General features: G+C 38.7%; 1 protein-coding gene across 7 annotated transcripts in view; it reads right to left on the reverse strand.

The window, feature by feature from the left end:
• Window positions 1-19,953, reverse strand: part of APC (APC regulator of WNT signaling pathway) — a 188,100-nt gene that overhangs the window by 151,550 nt on the left and 16,597 nt on the right. The window contains exon 1 of one of the 7 annotated variants that reach the window (XM_054031526.1): window positions 13,915-14,091. The exons of 3 other annotated variants lie outside the window; for them this stretch is intronic. The gene's annotated coding sequence lies outside the window, so the exon portion shown is untranslated. Of the gene's footprint in view, window positions 1-1,797; window positions 1,817-9,017; window positions 9,241-13,393; window positions 13,843-13,914; window positions 14,092-19,953 lie in introns of those variants that run through there. 3 more of the 7 variants (XM_054031527.1, XM_054031525.1, XM_054031528.1) reach the window with 3 other exon arrangements.

Raw genomic sequence — 19,953 nt, forward strand, 5'->3', positions numbered from 1 at the left:
TCTTTCAAATCATTCCTAAAAACTCACTCTCTTTAGCATTTTATACAAAATTGAATGTCCTTATTTCAAATTTTAATACAACACACCCACTAAATATACATATTCCAACTTGAGGCCAATGCATAACCGCTGTAACCTGTGCTTTTCTTCAGTTTTATATCTTGTCTGTAATCTATCATAGAGACCACAATCCTGCAGGTGTTTATATTGTTTTGTTGTGATTATTTGTTAATCAGAAAAAATACACACAAAAATACAGAGTACATGTTTTTACAGAACCGTTTTAAACAAAATTTACAACATTCTAAAAACTAAGTTTTACATACATCCCAGGCCCTCATTATTTCCAAATTTAGGCATTTAAAAATGTCAAGCACTCTAATAATGTTAAATTGCTATGTGCAGAGCAGAACTACCAGAAGTTACTGGAATATTTCAAATTTTCATGAGCTTTAATTTAGAAAGGGAAGCAACATTAGCAGAACAGCTGTGAGATACTGCATAGGTTTCTCAATTTAGTATAATGTCAAAGAAATGCTTATTGGTTCAGAGATCATTAAAAATATCAAATTGAAATTAAGCAATTTTAGGTAAAGATTTTTATTAAGAAAGCCTAGGTCAACCATAAATAAGAAAATTATTATTGCAGACCATTTAAAACTAAATACATTACAATCCAAATCTATAATCCATAGAGTCCTTCAAGGCACTGGTCTCAGCCTTCGAATACTGAAGATCTGAAATCACCTGGCATTGGCCACTGTCAGTAGACAGGATACTGGGCTGGATGGACCTTTGGTCTGACCCAGTATGGCCGTTCTTATATGAAATGGAAAAATGTATTTACCACTTTCTCCTCTCTGATCTATATGCAGTTTAGTAGTACTCCTGGATTACTCATTGACACTAAGCTCTCACATAGCAGCACCCATGAGTAATGCTTTCTATCACCTCTGGTTGGCAGGAAAACTATTCCAATCTGGCAGATGATGACCTGGCCTCAGTAATACACAGCTTTGTCACCTCCCATCTAACCACAGCAATTCAATATTCCTGGGCATGCAGCCATCAGCCTTTAGGAAATTGCAACTAGTACAGAAAAACAGCAGAGCATCTCTTCAGCAACATAGGCTACAGTGAGCCTATCAAACTTGTCCTACATATTCTCTACACTGGCTTCCCAGAGAACACAGTCAAGCTCAAGATCTTGATCCCCAAGGTGCTCAATGGCCCAAGATACCTAAAAAGCTCATCTAAATCTCAGATGAAACCGTGGTTCACAAAACTGCTCCTCAAGCACAACAGAACTGTATACCACAAAGGTAAAAACTCGTATTGTAGACATCAGAGCCTTCCTGGGGACTGGTCCAGACTTTGGAATGAACTCTCACAGGAACTATCACAGATCCAGGTGCAAGCTTTTTTTATGTTGACATTGATAATACAATACCTAGCAGTGTGTCCCTATTAAAAATAATTACACTACATCCATCCACTCCACGTGGGAGAAATTGTGTGAGAAAGAAAGTACCACATGTGACAGATGTTAGTTGTGTCACTTAATGCACTCTGGGACACTCCCAGATACTACGGTGATGAGGACAGTATACGACCCAGAATGAAAAGAACAGATAGTAGATAATGTTTTCACCCCTCAGCTCACAGAGAGCCTATCTCCATGCATCTTTTTCACCAATGAACTCCTGTTCCAGCTTCCTCTAGTTGAGTATCTAAGTCTTTTAATCATATTTTCAGTAACATTTTCTCTAATACCATTTCAACCATCTCTTCCTTTACCTCGTGCTCCAGAAATGGGTATTCTCCTTGAACCCAAATTAATCTCCTTCCATCACATCAACAATTTCTGCAAGAACTACTTTAACCTCCATAATATCTATTCACGATGCAGTTGATAGGGCACTGGATTGGGAGTCCGACCTAAAATTTATTGTTGGCTCTGGCGCTGACCTGATGCGTGATCTCAATCATTTCATCTTTCTCTCGGTTTCTCAGTCTGTAAAACAGGTATAATGATACTTATCTCCCTTTGTTAAACACTTTGGGATCTATGGATGAAGCACTAAGAACATGTTATTACTATTCTCCATCTGCTCACTATTATTCATGCCTTCATTCTCTCCACTTTAGATCAGCAGATTTTCCTCCCAACTCTTCTCTTGCCTTTGCTAGCTACTTTTAGATTCTATTCCCAAGTCATTTTGTAACCACATTATTCCCTTATGCTGTATCTGTGTACAATTAATAAAACAGTACAGGGTGATTTTATATGAAAGATAGTATACAAACTAAACAATGATTAACACCGCATCTCTTTCCATCAAACCGTCTTATTTCCTTAATATTTAGTCATCTCTCTGGAAATTCTCCATTTTACTGCAGAATTCTCCTAGCAACATAAAACCACTACAGTGTTCCTTCTGACAGTCTGCTTCAATGCAGAATGACCACTTTGCATAATTCAGGCAGCTAAACAAAGGTCTTCAAAAGTCAGATTTTTTTTGTCCGGCACTAAACTGAAGATTCTTCAGCAGCACTGCTTTAGATGTATACAGCGTTAGATCTGAATAAGGACTTCTACAATTATCAATGTAGAATAGTAAAAGAATGGTCAAGGAACTCAGAGGGTTTTTTAGATTGAAACCCTAATAGAGAGAGACAAAAATAATTGACTTCTATGAAATCTTATGAGTCTGCATTAGTCCATTCTTTTTTTGTTGGAAATCAAGTAACAAGTTCAATATATTGTAATCTGAATAGGTTCTGCTTAAACAGGCCACTCATGACAGTCTGGGATATACCCTCAGCTCTGAATTTTGGCTTCATAAAAATATTTCTTTAAACAGCTTTAGTGATTTATCAGCCTAAACAACTACTTTTGTTACCAATGGCTTCAAATTTTTGAATGTAACATGTTGAGAATACATAACTCTTGGCCTAGTCAGAATCCAGAGGCAACAAAAAGTTATAGAATGTCAAATTAAAAATCTAAACAACTTGTTTATTTTAAAATATGAAATTTCATATAATGACATTATAGGTGGAGTAGTAATGATACCTATAGTTAAGGTTGTCCAACACTTTCCATTGTAACCTTTTGTTTTCAGTTGCTTATAACTTTGATGAACTAACTATTCAGGTTCAAATTTTTCTTATTTGGGTTGAATTTTGAGAAAGTTTGAACTACAACTGTACAGCTATTTCAGAGAACAAGAGTAGTAAAAGATAGTTTTTCTAAATTAAAGAAACTTGTACAGTTCTAAATCCTCTAAGATTTAGAGTAGAAAACATAAATTTGACAGATATTCCTGAACAGGGCCGGCTCTAGGTTTTTTCCGCCCGTAGCAAAAAAACCCAAAAACAAACAAACAAACCCGAGAGCGCAACAGCCAAAGCAAAAACAAAAAAAAAAAACCCCACACCTCTGAGAGCGCCCGGAATGCCTCCCCTGAAATTGTGCCGCCCCAAGCATGTGCTTGGTTTGCTGGTGCCTAGTGCCAGTCCTGTTCCTGAGGTCACAGCAGTGCCTTTCACTGTCCCCCAGAAAATCTGACCAAATTGTAAAGCACAACAACTTGTTAAAGGCTCTTTTAATTTTAATTTCAAATGCACAGCCCATTCTCCCAGGCTATGTTAAGCCTTCTGTTTCCTCTATATATAATAAGCATGAGCTAGATTTCCAGAAGAGACATAGGCAAAACAGATCAAGCCACCTTCTCTTCCTTCCTCTGCCATCCATCAAAACACTCTACAGTCATAGAATATCAGTGTTGGAAGGGACCTCAGGAGGTCATCTAGTCCAACTCCCTGCTCAAAGCAGGACCAATCCCCAACTAAATCATCCCAGCCAGGGCTTTGTCAAGCCTGACCTTAAAAACCTCTAAGGAAGGAGATCCCACCATCACCCTAGGTAATCCATTCCAGTGCTTCACCATCCTCCTAGTGAAAAAGTTTTTCCTAATATCCAACCTAAACCTCCCCCACTGCAACTTGAGACCATTACTCCTTGTTTGGTCATCTGCTACCACTGAGAACAGTCTAGATCCATCCTCTTTGAGCCCCCTTTCAGGTAGTTGAAAGCAGCTATCAAATCCCCCCTCATTTCTCTCTTCTGCAGACAAAATAATCCCAGTTCCCTCAGCCTCGCCTCATAAATCATGTGCTCCAGCCCCCTAATCATTTACAGTCCAAGGGAAGGATCACTGGATTAGGAGTCAGAAGACTACCCATCTAGTTCTAGTCTCACCTCTTTCACAGATTAGCATTATCGAAGAGGCAAGCAAGTATTCCTTAATCTCACATATGAAATAACGGATGATTTCAAGTGTTGTACAAGGTAACTTTTGGCAGAACCAGGATTTGAACTCAGGCCTCTAGTATGGTGGACCCAAGCCTCAATCACTTAGCTACATTGCCTCCCAAACTGGATATGCCAAAATCATGCAGCTTCGCTAAGATGTCTGTAAAATGGGACTAGTACTCCATGCCTAGTAGAAGAAATGGGATCTGATAAAGTGTCAGGTAATGGAATTGCTTTGTTTTTTCTGTTTTCTTTTATTAAAAACTATTACAATACAAACTAAAGCCTCTTTAAATGTCATATGAATTGAAAGAAAGTAATTACATGATCCCATGCAACTTCTTGCATGGTATATGTACAATATAGGAGAAGAGCGATACAATATAATGTCAAGTTTCAGAGTAACAGCCGTGTTAGTCTGTATCCGCAAAAAGAAGAACAGGAGTACTTGTGGCACCTTAGAGACTAACAAATTTATTAGAGCATAAGCTTTCGTGGACTACAGCCCACTTCTTCGGATGCATCCGAAGAAGTGGGCTGTAGTCCACGAAAGCTTATGCTCTAATAAATTTGTTAGTCTCTAAGGTGCCACAAGTACTCCTGTTCTTCTTTTTACAATATAATGTATACAATATTGTATATAGGTACACAAGCACAGAGTATGGTCAAATCTACCTTAATAAGGGAGTTAAAATCTGTAACTATTTTTCACACGAATGAAGAATATGGTAAGGGGGATCAGTGCTATCTCTATATAGGACCACGTATTTTAAAAAAATAATCTATTAGACTACCTTCCTAGAAGTTTAAAAATTAAGTATTGTCCCTATTTGGTCCTTTTCTCTTTAGCACATAACCATTCTTTACATTTTTTCCAATGGTGCAAAAAGAATACAACTGATTTTGTTTAGTGTATTCATTGGACAGCCCTGAGAATAGTATTTGTTCAATTAAGACAATTAGGAAAAATATTTTACATCAACAATGCTACTACCTCAGAAAGTCTTCAAAAAGCAGTAAGATTTGAACATTTACTAAAACAGAAATTTGTACAACACATCCTTTTAACTATTTTAAAGTTTATACTAAGTAACTGGTTTGATGGTATGCATTACTAACAAGTACAAGCACTAAACTTTATCTTTGAAAAAATATTGTTCTCAAATGTAGAGCTTGTAAAAAGTCCCTTACTGTAAATAAAACTAAGATGTCAGTTTTCCCTCATGATCAAATTACCACATGGGAGAGAAAAGTGTGTTTCTTTATATCATATTGCCAACATGCACCAGTCCTGACCTGGAGGGACCACCTCTAGAGACAAGAGGATTATTCAGTTTTCAAAGTCCAGGAAAACTCAAGGCTTTTAAAAGTGACACATAGAATCTCACATTTTTCCCCAGTTACCACGTGAGAAAAATTCTAGGTAACGTCTGGGGTGATCAATGCTCATAAGAAGATGAGATTTTATTTATAATATAATCTGTCTGCTCCAAATCTTATCTCTTAATTGTGTAATTTGGTAGAAAATCTCTTTAAAAAGAAAAATGAATAAAGTCCTGCTTAACATCTCAGTGTATTGATAATCTACAAGTTTCTATTTTCTGATACAATAGCAAATGAGAATTAGGAATCAAAATTCAAATTTATTTGTTTCCCTAGGCAGGTACATTTGTAGGCCACTTTTTTTTTTGTGAACACACACCACAGGGTATTTTTCCTCACTCACTCCTGTCTTCTTTATGTAAGTTATGTCAGGTCTTAACCATTCCATGCAAATGACTCTCCTGTGTCTTCCTTTCCTTTTCTTTGCACACCACAAGCTAGTTTCACTCTGCGAATGCGTGTTGCACAACAGATCAGACCTCATGTTGGAGAGATATGTAAGCAGTGAGAGATGGCACAGAAGGAACAGAAAAGGTAAAGACACAAATAGGATTTGGAATAATATCACGAGTTGTAAATTAATTTTTAAAAATTCTTTCTATGAAAGAAAAAAGGCCAACAGGAGGAACAAACAAACACAAGAGACCAAAAGGAAGAGAGATTGCTACTACGTAAATATTTGCATCATGGTAGTGACAAAAGATATGCACCACTGTAGAAGGGTCTTGAGGAAGGACTTGAAGAAAGAGAACATGGCTAATTTAATTATTGTTTTTGTAGGTGTTTTGTAAATAAGCAGTGTATGGAAGAAGGCAAAAAGATGCATCTCAGAGATGTAAAGCAGCAAGTAGATGAGGGCACCAGTTCAGAAAGTTAGACTGGGGAGCAACTTGATAAGATACAATAGCAAATAGAGGGGCCAGGAACGCAAGAAAACAAGGCAAGAAAACACATTTTGAATTTGATGTGGTGGGAAAAAGGGGGAGCCAATGGAGGGATTCAATTATCAGAACGATGCACTAAGATGACGACTTTGGCAGCTTGGCAGCAGGAGGGCTGCGATGCAGGTATCAAGGAAACTAAAGAGGCAGTGGTTGTAATACTAAACACAGGATAGAATAGGACTGATGAAAGAGTTTCAGATGAGTGTACTGAGAGACTAGGTTGGAATTTAGTGATATGGAGGAAGCAGCAGCAGCAAGACAGGGATACTGCCTAGATTTATGGGACAATATAGCAAGATGTAAAAATGGACACCCAGACTGTGAATTTAAGTGACAGCGAGGAGAGTGACGTAGTCAACAGCGACAGAAAAATGAGACAGTAGGGAGGGCTTGGGAAAAACACAATTCAGTTTTGTCCACGTTACACTTATGGTGAGACAACAGGAGAGATCAAAAACATGGCCTGAGATGCAGGATTTGAGAGAGATAGCCAGGCAAAAGTAGAGAGGTAGATTTTAGAGTCATCTGCATAAAGGTACTAGTTGAAACCATGCAAGTGAATGAGACCATTAACAGGAAGGGTTGAGAGAGAAAAGGAGGAGATCTAGGATAGAGCACTGTGGGATTGCCCACAGAAAGTAAAACTTGACAATGAAGGAATATTCAAAGAGGTAAGAGATCTAAAAGGTCAGTTATGAAAGCCAAGGAAGGACAAGATAGCAAGAAGGATCAGCAGTTTCAAAAGCAACAAAACGGTAAAGAAGGGGGACAATGAAGTATGGGTTCTTATATCTGGCTAGTAAGAACTCAGAGACCTACATGCAAGCAATTTCACTAGGACAGAAAGTGTAGAAGCCAGATTAGATGAGATGAGAACCATGATGAAGTTGGAGAAACTTGAGGCAGCTTTTACAAAAAGTACATCTGATGAGCCTAAAGATGAAGGAAGGAGATAAGTCAGTATTTGAAAAAGCAGGGAACTGCACAACAGTTTATTGAGAATGGAAGGACTATGGTATGCTTGTATTGTCATTGGTGCTGGCTAAAGAAGAATGAAAAAAAAACTCATCTGGGAAGTAAGGAAGAGAATAAGGGGAGAGGCAAGGGAAGCTGGAAGAGGATGGAGTCACCAGGGCAGGTGGCGGGTATATAGGAGAGCAGGAATCAGTGACAGAAGAGGAAAAGTGAAAGAGCCAAGGGTAGAGGAAGGTAAAGGGGTGGGGGAAAGAGAAAAAAAATGGGGAAAAGCAATTGTACTGGCCTAAGATGTATAGCACCGTATTCACAGCATTTTATTTCTGTTAAAGATTGTCCCCAATTCTGTTAATTTGGAGATTGAGAGGTTAAACAGGAGAGGATAGTAGAACATTCATAGGATTAATGTCAAATTGCTCTTTGCTGATGGACATATAAACATTTAAATATCTGCTTATTAAAATTATTTCCATGCTCTTGGTTTTCCCCTTGCATTTCAGGTCATGGCTACATTTCAAAAGGTCAAATATACATTAAGTACCCATGAAGTAATATTAAACTGTCAAATACAATTTTCATATTAAAAGCAGTAAGAAGGGAAGACACTTGGATGTAAAATTACTGAATAATTGGGATTTCCTTTAAGACATTTTCTTTTAGATTTTTTTTAATTAAGAGTTTAATAGTTTATTATAAATTTTAAGCTGTGTTTGTTCCGAGAAGTAAGAAAACATTTATCATCTGGTAAACACACAAGAAGGGGCAGGGAAATTGCTATGTGCATAGTCAGTGTTAAGACACCAAAAAGTTTGTTTTAACCTAAAAAGCTGATTTTGGTATTTAAACTTTGTGATAGAAAGAATTTTCACTGGGACACAGTCCTCCATTTTTCTCTCAAAGTAGCTTCACACAGAAAAAGAGTGATACGTTTGCTAAGTGCTTACTTAGCCCTCATCAACACAGTATCTATCGGGAGTACTTCAAAAATATTTAAAAATAAAACTAACACAGGACAGGAGAAGTATTTTGATTGCTTTTTGTTTGGCTGGTTATGCATGTAGGACTTGCCAAAGTCCAAAAAAAAAAAAAAGTTTTACACTTATAGCTTGATCCTGTAAGCTGCTCAGTCCCTCCTGAAAAATTACTGAACACCCTTAACACTCACTGGATTCAGGCACTTTGATTTTAAGGTAGTGCATATTTCCTGCAGGGGTAAATCCCATATTCTAGGTCCAATCCCTGTAAAAATTCTGTTTTCTCAACTCACAAGTCTCCTCCTGTTGTTCAACAATTTCATTGCTCTGGTGAAAAATGTTGTCATAGCTATGGAGGAAGATATAACTGCTCAAGAAGCTAAGGCTAATACCATGGAGGACTTTGAATATCAGGACATGTACCTTGAACTAGACTTCTTTGCGAAGTCTAACAATTGACTTCATTGGGCTTTGGATCAGGGCCTGGGTAGCCAGTCAGAAAGCAATATGCCAAGTGATCTATTAATAGGAAGCCGGGCTGATACAAAGAATGGTTGATGCAGTCCATACTAGCTGATGCTTTTTAATTGCATGTGGCTTCTTTCCTAGATAAAACAGATTGCAATAATCAAGCTCAAAGTTCACGCATGCATAGATTAGTATGGCCTCTTCATCAGAGAGGCAAGTTCTCCAAAGTACTTCCCACTTCCTATCTGCTTCACCTCAGCCTTCTCTGGGTTCAGATTTAGCCAGCTGCTCTTTATCCAGGTACTGATTTCAACTGGAAGCTAGAAGATAGTGCTCTGTTTATATCTAATGCAAAGGATATGTATGGCTGGCACTTCATACTATTTATCTCACCACTTGTCTCATTATGGAGAGGGGTCTGAACCTTAGTTGCAGAGTCCTCTGAGGACTATGCCTGTCATGACCCTCTGGGTTTAGTGCGAGAGGACATATCTGAGCCATTTCAGGGTATATCAATTTATCCCTGACGACTACTGGAAGCAGAACAGGAATATATGACTATCAATGGTATCAAATGACAAAATAGTTCTGCAAGGTGAATAGAGATACTTCCGTTGTATGTGGACAGGAGGTGGTCATTCACCAAAGCAACAAGTGCCGTGTTTGTCCTGTGCCTTGACCTGAAGGCTGAGAGAAGAATCCAGGATAATGGCAACCAATAGGTGGCATTGGAGAGTTTGTCAATTAGCTTGCTTAAGCTTTTTTTTTTTTTTTGGTTAAACACTGGGCAGGAACTCATGCAAGGTCTCTAACATCAAACAGTGCTTTTTTAAGAATTGTTTGGATTATTGGATTGTGGAAAGGGGCAGATTTCCCATATCAAAAGAGGTGCTGACAGTCTCATTATTGGGTGGGGGGTCCTTTGTGTGCCCTACTTTTTTTTTTTTTTTTTTTTTAAACCACATAGGAAGGCATGGGTCAGAGTTAGAGGTGGCAGCCCTGACTGCCATCAGCTTCTTTGACTACTACTTGTGAATGGACCAAATCCTTGGAAAGAAAGCACTATGTTTCTGGTCTCAATCTTGGTCCCCCTACTCCATTCTTGGTAAACCATAAAATGAGATGACAATTCCTAACAGCAAGGGCTGCTATGTTTGAGGTTTGAGTGGGCAAGGTACGGAATCAGCTTATAGTCCAAAAATTTTTTGCAGGATACTGGTTCTGCCCACATCAAGGGCAGTACGGATGAAGATTTAGTCTTAACTCTGAATTCCCTTGCTTGTCATGGATAGGGGAATTGTATTTTAAAATCGGTCCTGGTCTTAGAAGAAGAAAGCACAGTTCTGATTCTTACAAAATATCACCTATAGATCCTGAAAATAATCATATTACTAGCAAAAAGTAAAGTGGGAAAATTAAAAGTCATGAACTTGAACAAGTTATCTATAAGCATATTAACTTCAGCTTTCATTATTAGCCCAGGAAAAAAAAATATTCTTTGCTTTAGAATTTTGGACTAGCTTGTTAGTCCCACTGCATTCAGTCCTTAAAAATAAGAAAATCCGCCCTTAGATGAATCTACATTTAACACAAAGTAGTTCAGACATTATATGAATCAAACTATACTGGACCAAGGGTGATTCACAAATATGTACACTCATTCTTAATCATCATTTTGGCTAAATTACTCATGGCTCATTAGCCTTCTCTAGGGATGCCTTAATTTTTTATTTCTTGTAAACTTCTATTTATCTGACTTCTGAAAAATGAATATTATTTAAAAGTCTTAGGCATTAATATCTATAAAAGGCTCATTCTTAACTGAAAACATCAATTTCAGTCACAAACATTTAAAAAATTGGACAATACAAAAACATTTTTTATTTTAAAATATCAAGTATTATTAAGAGTTAGAACTGTATCACCCTTAATCTTTTTTCACACTATGGTGATCCATTAGTATCTTCAGCCAACACCTAAAGAGAATGGGAAACCATTAGTCTTCGAGGAAGTATGTTAGCATCTATTCATACACAACACTATGAATCTTAAAAAAATACAACCAGCTGGAAGTCAGAGTCTTTTTTAGCATGACAAGGTAGCGAGGTAATATCTTTTACTGGACTGACTTCCGTTGGTGAAAGAGACATGCTTTTAAGCTTACGCAGAGCTCATCTTCAGTCTTTTTTACACTATTAATCTCCCAGTTTCCTACCAGCATGACCTACTTAAAGCTATACCACCAAGGATGAAGAAGTTTAGTTTTCACTAAATTCATGAAAAAGTAATCAAGTTGATTAAAATAATACAGTTGAGTTGATAGAATCTTTAACAGAAATACAAACCCCACAATAAGTAGTCGTAGACCAAAGGGGTCAATTAGATCTATTTATTTCCCAGACTACACTGAATTATACTGAAGTTACACCATGCTTTTTGACTATAAACATGAAGGTTTGCCTTGAATTTACACTTGTCCTATGAGGTTGCTCACAAAATGCATCCTTTTAGAAATATGATTCCCAAACATGGTCCATCACTCCATGCAGAGAGTCATTATTTGTGGAATTGGGGCCTAAATTTAGTAACTGTCTTTTACTCATGATGCTTTTAGAAACTGTCCTGCTGTTAGAAATGGAAACTACTTAGCCAGGTGTACAAAACAGCTTTTGTATGGTTTAAAAAAAATAATTCAAGCAAGAAACATCCCCATAGTGTTGTATCTCTCAGGGGGGAAAAAATGAAAGTGCCTTTGAATCATTAGTATTACCAGTATCTTGAGATAGATTAAGCAATTAAAATTCACATTCAGTTTTGTACAACAAACACCTTCGGTAGGCATTTAACTTCTGATCCCAATTATACTACCGTTTTATAAATCCTCAGGTCTTGTTTTATCATATTAACTCAACTAAAATATATCCCGTTATCAGATAGGAAGCCTGAGATCTATACTCAAGCTAATTTAGTGTGTAGAAAATTATGGTTTATAGTTTTTTCAGATAGGGGTTCATTAAGCTAAAAAGCTTTCTATTGGTCCCCATTACTATTATGCTTTCATTCTGTGTGTCATTCATTATTGGTGATAAAAACCTTAGATTTAACAAAAATAAAAGTAAATTTATTGGCAGGCACTTTAGGAGGTTCTTAGGAGCCTCATTAAAAATATTTAAGAGTCCTCTTCCAGCTAACTACTTTTAGTGTTTATATTATAGGCAGTTTAAAAAGGAAGATTAAGTGTTTCATGAGACTCCCATTACTCTGATGAAATAATCAGAAGTCTACAATTATTAGATTTGACAGAAAACTTCACTATTAATATATTAAGAAGAAAGAACATTAAGGGGCATTTTCAACCATGAAAACTGATTTAGAAACAATAGAACAAGTACCATCTCTGCTCATTGAGGTGTGTGTGTGGGGGGGAGAGAATGCTATTCAAAATATAAAATTAAGGCATTCTAAAGCACACTAGCCACAAATGCATAACAGAGTTTACTGAAAATATATCTATACAAACTGGAAGAGTACAAAATATACTTCTTTTTAAAAAGTATCTTTGAATGTACAAATACCCAAATTAAACACCACAAATTTTGTCTTGCTGATCCCTTAAGAAAAACAAGCTTCTGTTAATGAAAAATGCTGTCTATGGCTTATATTCAAGTCCAAAGATGACAGACAAATCAAATTAAAATTCAACTAATTTCAAACAGTAAATTTTAAATGCTGATTCAAATTATTCAGCATCTTGTTCGCCTTCTAAAAAACTATTTTACATTTTCGCAAAACTAAAAGTGATTTGGTTGCAGATGACCTAATTACTAGAATAAAAGCTGTGTCTGACAAAGAGAGAGAAAGGACCACTGCTTCATACATAATTTATTAAGATTTCCAAGAGTATTCAGGTTAAATTCACAGATCTGAGCATCTCATTGTAATGTTAAATAAATTTTTAACAAGTCAGTGTGTTTTGGTGTTCAAATATACACTTTTTTATTTTTCATTATTTAAAAAAAATCCCTCAATATTTCTGCTGCTACATGGGTTACAATTGGCCACTGAACCTTATGCTTTAAATGCATTTTTGGGTGCAGCAGTGCAGCACAGCCTCTCATCCCTCTGCAGCTTTCTCCTTTTTCAGCAGAGGAGCAAAAGCTGCTGCAGTCAACTGCAGAATAAGCCACCACCACGTCCTGTCACTAACAAAGACACCGGTATCTGTAACACCCAAAGAGGTGGCTTTTGCAGTTTCACAACAGCATGCGTACCGCCCAAAAGCAAAATTTTAACATTTAAAAAGTGCAAGAGAATGCCAGGCTCTGCAATACCTGCCTCATCCTCCCTCCAGAATGCCTTCATTGTGGAGCTGTTAGATTCACATCAAGGCATCTCCTTCCCTGCTTTGTGTCCCTTTCTCTGGCAGTCACGGCTGCTGCGGCAGAAGGGAGGACGACGACTTCAATGGGCTCAAGCTCTCATTCCTCCTCGCAACGAATCTGCTACATTCTTTGTTGCCCGTTGCCCGTTTCCTTAGATACTGTTTTTTCCTCTTTTCTATGTCAACAAACCTTTTAAAAAACACCCTATTTTCTAGCTACAAAAGCCGCTTTCTTCTCCCTTCCCCAGCTCGCCGCCGCCACCGCCTCCTCCTCGCCTGTCAAACACACTGATCAGAACCACAGGAAATCCATCCCGAGCTCCTCGCTGCAGCAGCGGGGATAAAACAGGCTCCTCTCCCTGCAGCAGCCCGAAAAGGCGCACGCACTGCCAACAGCAACAGACAGAGGCACTAAATATTACAGCCCAGCATGGCTCGGCCGGCGTGCGGTGACCTCCCAGTTTCACCTACCCCATCTCCGAAGTCGGCTGCGCCTCCATTCCGTCTCCAGCGCCCAGTCTCCGCCCGCACCCACTGGCTGCACTAGAGCCGGAGCCAATACAACCACATTCCAATCACGCGTGCGCCCAGCCTAGCCCAGTGCAGCCAATGGCCCAGCTCGCATTAGAGGATGCGATGCGCCCTGGTCCGCATCCAGAGGATTAAACAGCTGCTCCCACCGCCCCAGACTCCGGTCAGTTCGCTGTCTGAGTGATCAGAGGGGACGGAAGGGGAGGGATCCTGTCAATGATCATCGCAAAGCACAGCTACAGAGAATGTGAAGAAATTGGAGTGGGAATTGAAGGTGGGTGGGGAGAGTAAGCGGGAAGGAGGAGGAGGAGGAGGAGGGAAATACATCCCCCAAATAAAAATGCAAATCTTGCTCTATTTACCAAAACGATCCCAAACTATTACTTACTATCAGCACATAGAGCAGCATGAGGTGTAACAGATATTGCCAAAATTAATGTCAAGTATCTGGGGAGAGGAATCACTTTTCACAGCAATGAGGGTGAATTTTGATAGTCTGTCCATTCCCTATTATTGTATATTATGTAAAATACATGGAGTTATTTAGAACAGCTATTTTGCTTTAAATTTACATTCCAGATTAATCCAAATTAACTTTCAAGTGTAAACAACCACTAAAATACCTAAACAATTTCAACAGTTCAATTTGAGAGGATGAACACTACTATTTTTGAAGAGGGGGAAGTATGGACTTGTCTACACAGGAAGTAAGTGCAGAATAAGGTAGGGTGCAAATTTCAAGTGCAAGAGCTATTCCTAAAGTGGACTATGTGCTAAACGACAAAAAAGGTACTGAGAGTGTGGAATAAGAGTGTCCACAAGGGGAGTTTGTGTAGAATAGCTATTGTGCTACCCTAACTTCCCTGTGTATTGAATATATTAGAACTTGTCTTCATTTGAACATGGATTAAGATAGTGTGTGAATTTAAGTGCAATAGCTGTTCCTGGATAACTCCATGTGTGGACACTTTCAAAAACGAGTGAAGCTGAACAGGAACAAGGCACTCTTATTCTGGAATAAGAGCACCATTCCATAATGAGCACAATCACATGTGGAATTAATCAAGAACAACTCCAAGCGTAGACCAATATCATGCTAAATAATTTCTCTCTCTTTCAAATGCAAATGTGCATCAAATATGGAGCAGTAGTTTTGAAAAGACAACTAGAATCACACTGCAGATAGGTATACTGGCACAATGGGTAAGTCACCTCTTGCAGACTTGTTTTCTTGCTTTTGAATTAGAAAAAATATTTCAGATACACAAAATAGGCATTTCCTAGCACAAAATGTAATGCCAGAAACCCCTCAATTATAAATCCTAACTGTGTTACTCACTAATTTAAATTCTCTCCATTTGTAAAAATTGAGACCACATTTGACTACATCACAAGATGTTCCGAGGATTATAATTTCTTCTTTCAGTAAAAACACTCAAATAAATGAAAGACTACCCAAGTCTGCAAAAAAATCAATCTTTTACACTTACGAAGAGTCTTATCATGGATAGGTATTTTTTAAAAAGTTTTTAAAATAAGGTTGTAACTATCAAAGTACTGAACATTCAACTGTTGGAAATTAGGACTCTGGTCCTTCAGACAGCTCTGTGGGGATGCAAGGAAACAAGTTAATCCTATAACAGAACTAAAGGTATACACCTAATACTTCAGATTATTATTTTTGAAAACCCCAAACAAAGTATTGCTTAGAGATCCATTAAAATAATTTTCTTCCCTAATAATAATATTTTTGGATTTGCTTATAGTTCAACAGAATGCAATGCTTTCACATGTCTTCCATCAAGCAAGCTTTTTGGTTATATAAACCATAAATTATTTTTATTATAAAGAGTCATCTGATAAATGTGCATTTAAGACTAACACATTATTCTAATTCAGTTATAGTAGTCGGATATAGGCATGCAGCAATTTTCCAAAAAGGGCCATATTTTTGAAGTTTAATGTACCCACATCATTTGAATGTTTATTTTATGAACATTTAGATGAGGTATGATGTGGAGCTGTCAAGAGATATCGTAAGCTTGTAGGCAAGGTGAAACAATGGTACCCCAAAATGAGAGGTTTTTTTGCAGTTCCAGAAATGCTGCATCATGACTGACTACAGCTTTTACTGTTTACATTAATTTCAGCATCTTAATGTTTATTGCTCAAAGTTACCAAATGACAATGTATTAATTTTTTTTATTGGTTTTGCATGGGCAAGACTTCCCCCCACCTCCCAGAATAATGAAGCTGTTCAGCATGTGGCAAAAATGATGAATATCAACATTTTACAATATACTAATATGAAATTTTTCATACCCCATATTCTTAACAGTTAATGTATCTCAAATGATTATAATAGTGTTCTATATTTTTAATTATTTGTTGACCAGATCAGTCTCCCACTAAAGTAGCAGTTCATTCCATGCCCATAGGTATGTATTGCATAGTGGGCAGACAAATGTATGTGAATTCTTAATGTAGTGCTTCTCCATTTGTAATCTTTTTACCTACATGCATGTAGTATCTAGTCTGTCTAGTAGAAGATTTTAATTTGTAAATGCCTATGCATGCAGTACTCGTCTTTGAATATTCTAGAAAGTAGCTTTTTAATTCAGTGACATTTATGCACAGATCAGTATTAGTGATGACAATACACAGCTTCATACTGGGCTTCTATCAAAAACAGCAATTTTGATGCTAATATATAAATCTAATTTAGCACAAGTCTGTATACTTGTACAAATAAAAAAAATTTAGCAATGGTGGTAATGTTAATCTATTTGGGAATTCTACCTCTACAGGGAAGTTACAGTATATGAAGACTTGAAGAATACAAGCCTCTTAAAACTTATATCAAAGAGAAAAAGACTCTCCACAAATTTTGAAAAATGGGGTTTCTTCAAGAAAATCAAGAGAATGAAAAAAAACTGGCAAAAGCCACCACGTGGTAGACAGAATTCTGTGATGCTGGCAGCAGATGCCAGGAGAGATTAATTGTACTGGCAGCTACTGGATGAATTTTCTAGTTCAGTATTGCCACTAATACTCTATCACAGGGGTTGCTTTAAGAAATACTCAAGCAACTCAAATTTGGCATGTCAGAGTTGTATTGATTTGGGGGGGGGGGAGGGGGGAAGGAGAGGAGGGAAACAGAACCAGACTGACTCTGATTAGAGATCATGATGTTCACCTGATTCTACAGTCAACAAAGCAAGAATGTCCTCTGATTGTTTCTCAAGCAAACAAACAATGCAACAGGATCACACACAAGACAAGAAACTTCATAAAATAGAAATATTTGAGAGAGGAACCAATCTAAGGGACGCAGCATATCAAAAACTTACATGTTGTGCAAACCTATGGAAGATTTGATTGCTAAGGATGCAAAATGTCTTTCTTCCAACTTGAGTAAAATGAATCAAAGCAAAACTATTACACTACACTATACATATACTATACCATTACATTATACAATCACCTTCTGAATTTAAAAAAAAAAATCAGCATAGGCTACTACTACTGGAGGAATTTCAGATGTGATGGTATGGCAAGTCTCCAACATACATGTTCTGGGATTATTTTCTCCAGATGCTACTTCAAGATGTCCATGCAGAGTGAAAAGTGATTGGAAATTTCACTTACACATACAACATACCATGCTTCCATACTCCTTTACCACAAAACAGGCCCAACTATGCCAAGTAGGTACAAATCTACATTCTTTATATGTTAAATCTCCCTGAAGTACATAATGTCTTTGAAGCTGGGAAATTTGCTGTGCATCAGACTCCTGGTTCTTTCCATGGAATTTGGAGTATCGTGGGAACAGAGAAAACTGTTAGACTCAAAGGCAGGGGCGTCTCTAGCTTTTTTGCCGCTCCAAGCACGGCAGGCAGGCTGCCTTCAGCGGCATGCCTGTGGGAGGTCCCCAGTCCCGTGGATTCGGCGGCATGCCTGCAAGAGGTCCACCAGTCCCGCTGCTTTGGCATACCCGCTGCCGAATTGCCGCCAAATCCGCAGGGCCAGCAGACCTCCTGACTGCCGCCCTCACAGAGACGGCAGGGCGCTCCCCTCGGCTTGCTGCCCCAGGCACGCACTTGGAGCGCTGGTGCCTGGAACTGCCGCTGCTCAAAGGGTAGCAGTGGCATTGGACTGACAAGAAAGAAGCCAGCCCTTGTCAGATGGACCCTCACAAGAGTGAATATCCTGAGTGAATATGCAAAAGATATGCAAGAAAGAAGTGTCCTAACAAGTAGTAGTGAAGACAAGGTCCACAAACAAATCCTTGCCTCTACAATGAAGAGGGATGAAGAGCATGTTACAGCTCTTATCAACCACATCATCAACAATATGGCAAACCTTTTTGACCCTGAATTACTTCAAGAGGTGTTTATCAACATATCTACTGGACTGCATGAAACATCAGATATACAAGAGCGTCCACTGAGAAGAGCAGATGCTGAAGAACAAAGATTTGTGAGAGGTGGACTCAATGCTGATGGGATATGTAGCTTCTTCAGTCCAGTCAAGAAATCGGTCAAAACATTTACCGACATGGCTAAGATCATCAAATTTAAGTCTAAGGGAGAGAATCACAGCAACTACCAGTCCAGAAACTGTTTTCCGATAGAGCCCTGTCATTTGTAAGATAGATGTTTGAATGGCAGTTGTTCTTGGGCATCCGATAGGACCCGTGCCTATGTCCCTCTTCCATGCTGATGGAACAATAAGAACAGAAAGCTCAATTAGGGCATCAGCTGCAAACTCAAAAAAATCCATGAGCTCAGAGCATGTAACAAAGAAATCAGAGATGCTATGGCTGTCATACAAATGATGGCTGGAGACAAATTCCACCACATTCATTAAATTGGCTGCTGAGTACTGGAGGCAGACAATAAAAGCATTTGACAAAGCTAATTCCATAATTGAAGTCTTTGACAAATAAGACAACAATACCTCTAAAAACTGCTGAAAGGCTATGCCAGACAGGATCAAAGGCTAGATGCAAGAAATATTAGGTGATTGGTAGACACATCGTAAAGTAACTCCTCACTTAAAGTCCTCCTGGTTAACATTGTTTCATTGCTGATCAATTAGAGAACACGCTAGTTTAAAGTTGCGTAATGCTCCCTTATAACGTTGTTTAGCAGCCGCCTGCTTTGTCCACTGCTTGCAGAAAGAGCAGCCCGTTGGAGCTAGCTGGTGGGGGCTTGGAACCAGGGTGGACCAGTAGCCCCCCTATCAGCTCACCGCTCCCCTTAGTTCCCTGTGTGGCAGCCGCCCAGCAGGCTATCAGTTGCCAGCAGTTCAGCTGTCCCTTCCCCCACTGCCATATGCTGCTCCTGCCCTCTGCCTTGGAGCTGCTCCCCAGAGCCTCCTGCTTGCTGTGGGGGAGGGGCGGGGGGAAAAGGGAGGCTAATATCAGGATGTCCCCCTCCCCCCCTGCTCCTGCCCCCCACTTACTCCATCTCTATAGAGCAAGGGGTGGAGGAGACACGACGGGGCTCAGGACAGAGGGAGCTTGCTGGCAGCAGCTGCTGTCTCAACTTGATCTACTTAAAAAGGCAATGTACTTAGAATGGGATCAGTGTACTTAAAGGGGCAATGCACATCTCTCTCTCTCTCTCTCACCCACACACACCGTCTGTGTGTGGATCTGTCTGCCATGCTATCTCCCCTCCCTCCATTTGTGCTGCCTTGTAGAGTGTGAGGCTACATTAACAATGTGTTAACCCTTGAGGGCTCAGCCGAGTGCTAGTTCATCATTTAGCAGTAAGGCAGTCCTTGGGAAATATCCCACCCTCTGACTTCACCACCTCAACCAACCTTCACAATCATCATGGCTGTGTATAATATTAAATTGTTTGTTTAAAACTTACACAGTGTGTGTGAGTGTGTGTGTGAGAGAGAGATTTTTTATAGATAGATAGTCTTTGGTGAAATTTTTTTTCCTGGAACCTAACCCCCCATATT

Source organism: Malaclemys terrapin, chromosome 6 (genome assembly GCF_027887155.1).
Source record: "Malaclemys terrapin pileata isolate rMalTer1 chromosome 6, rMalTer1.hap1, whole genome shotgun sequence".
NCBI lineage: Eukaryota > Metazoa > Chordata > Testudines > Emydidae > Malaclemys > Malaclemys terrapin.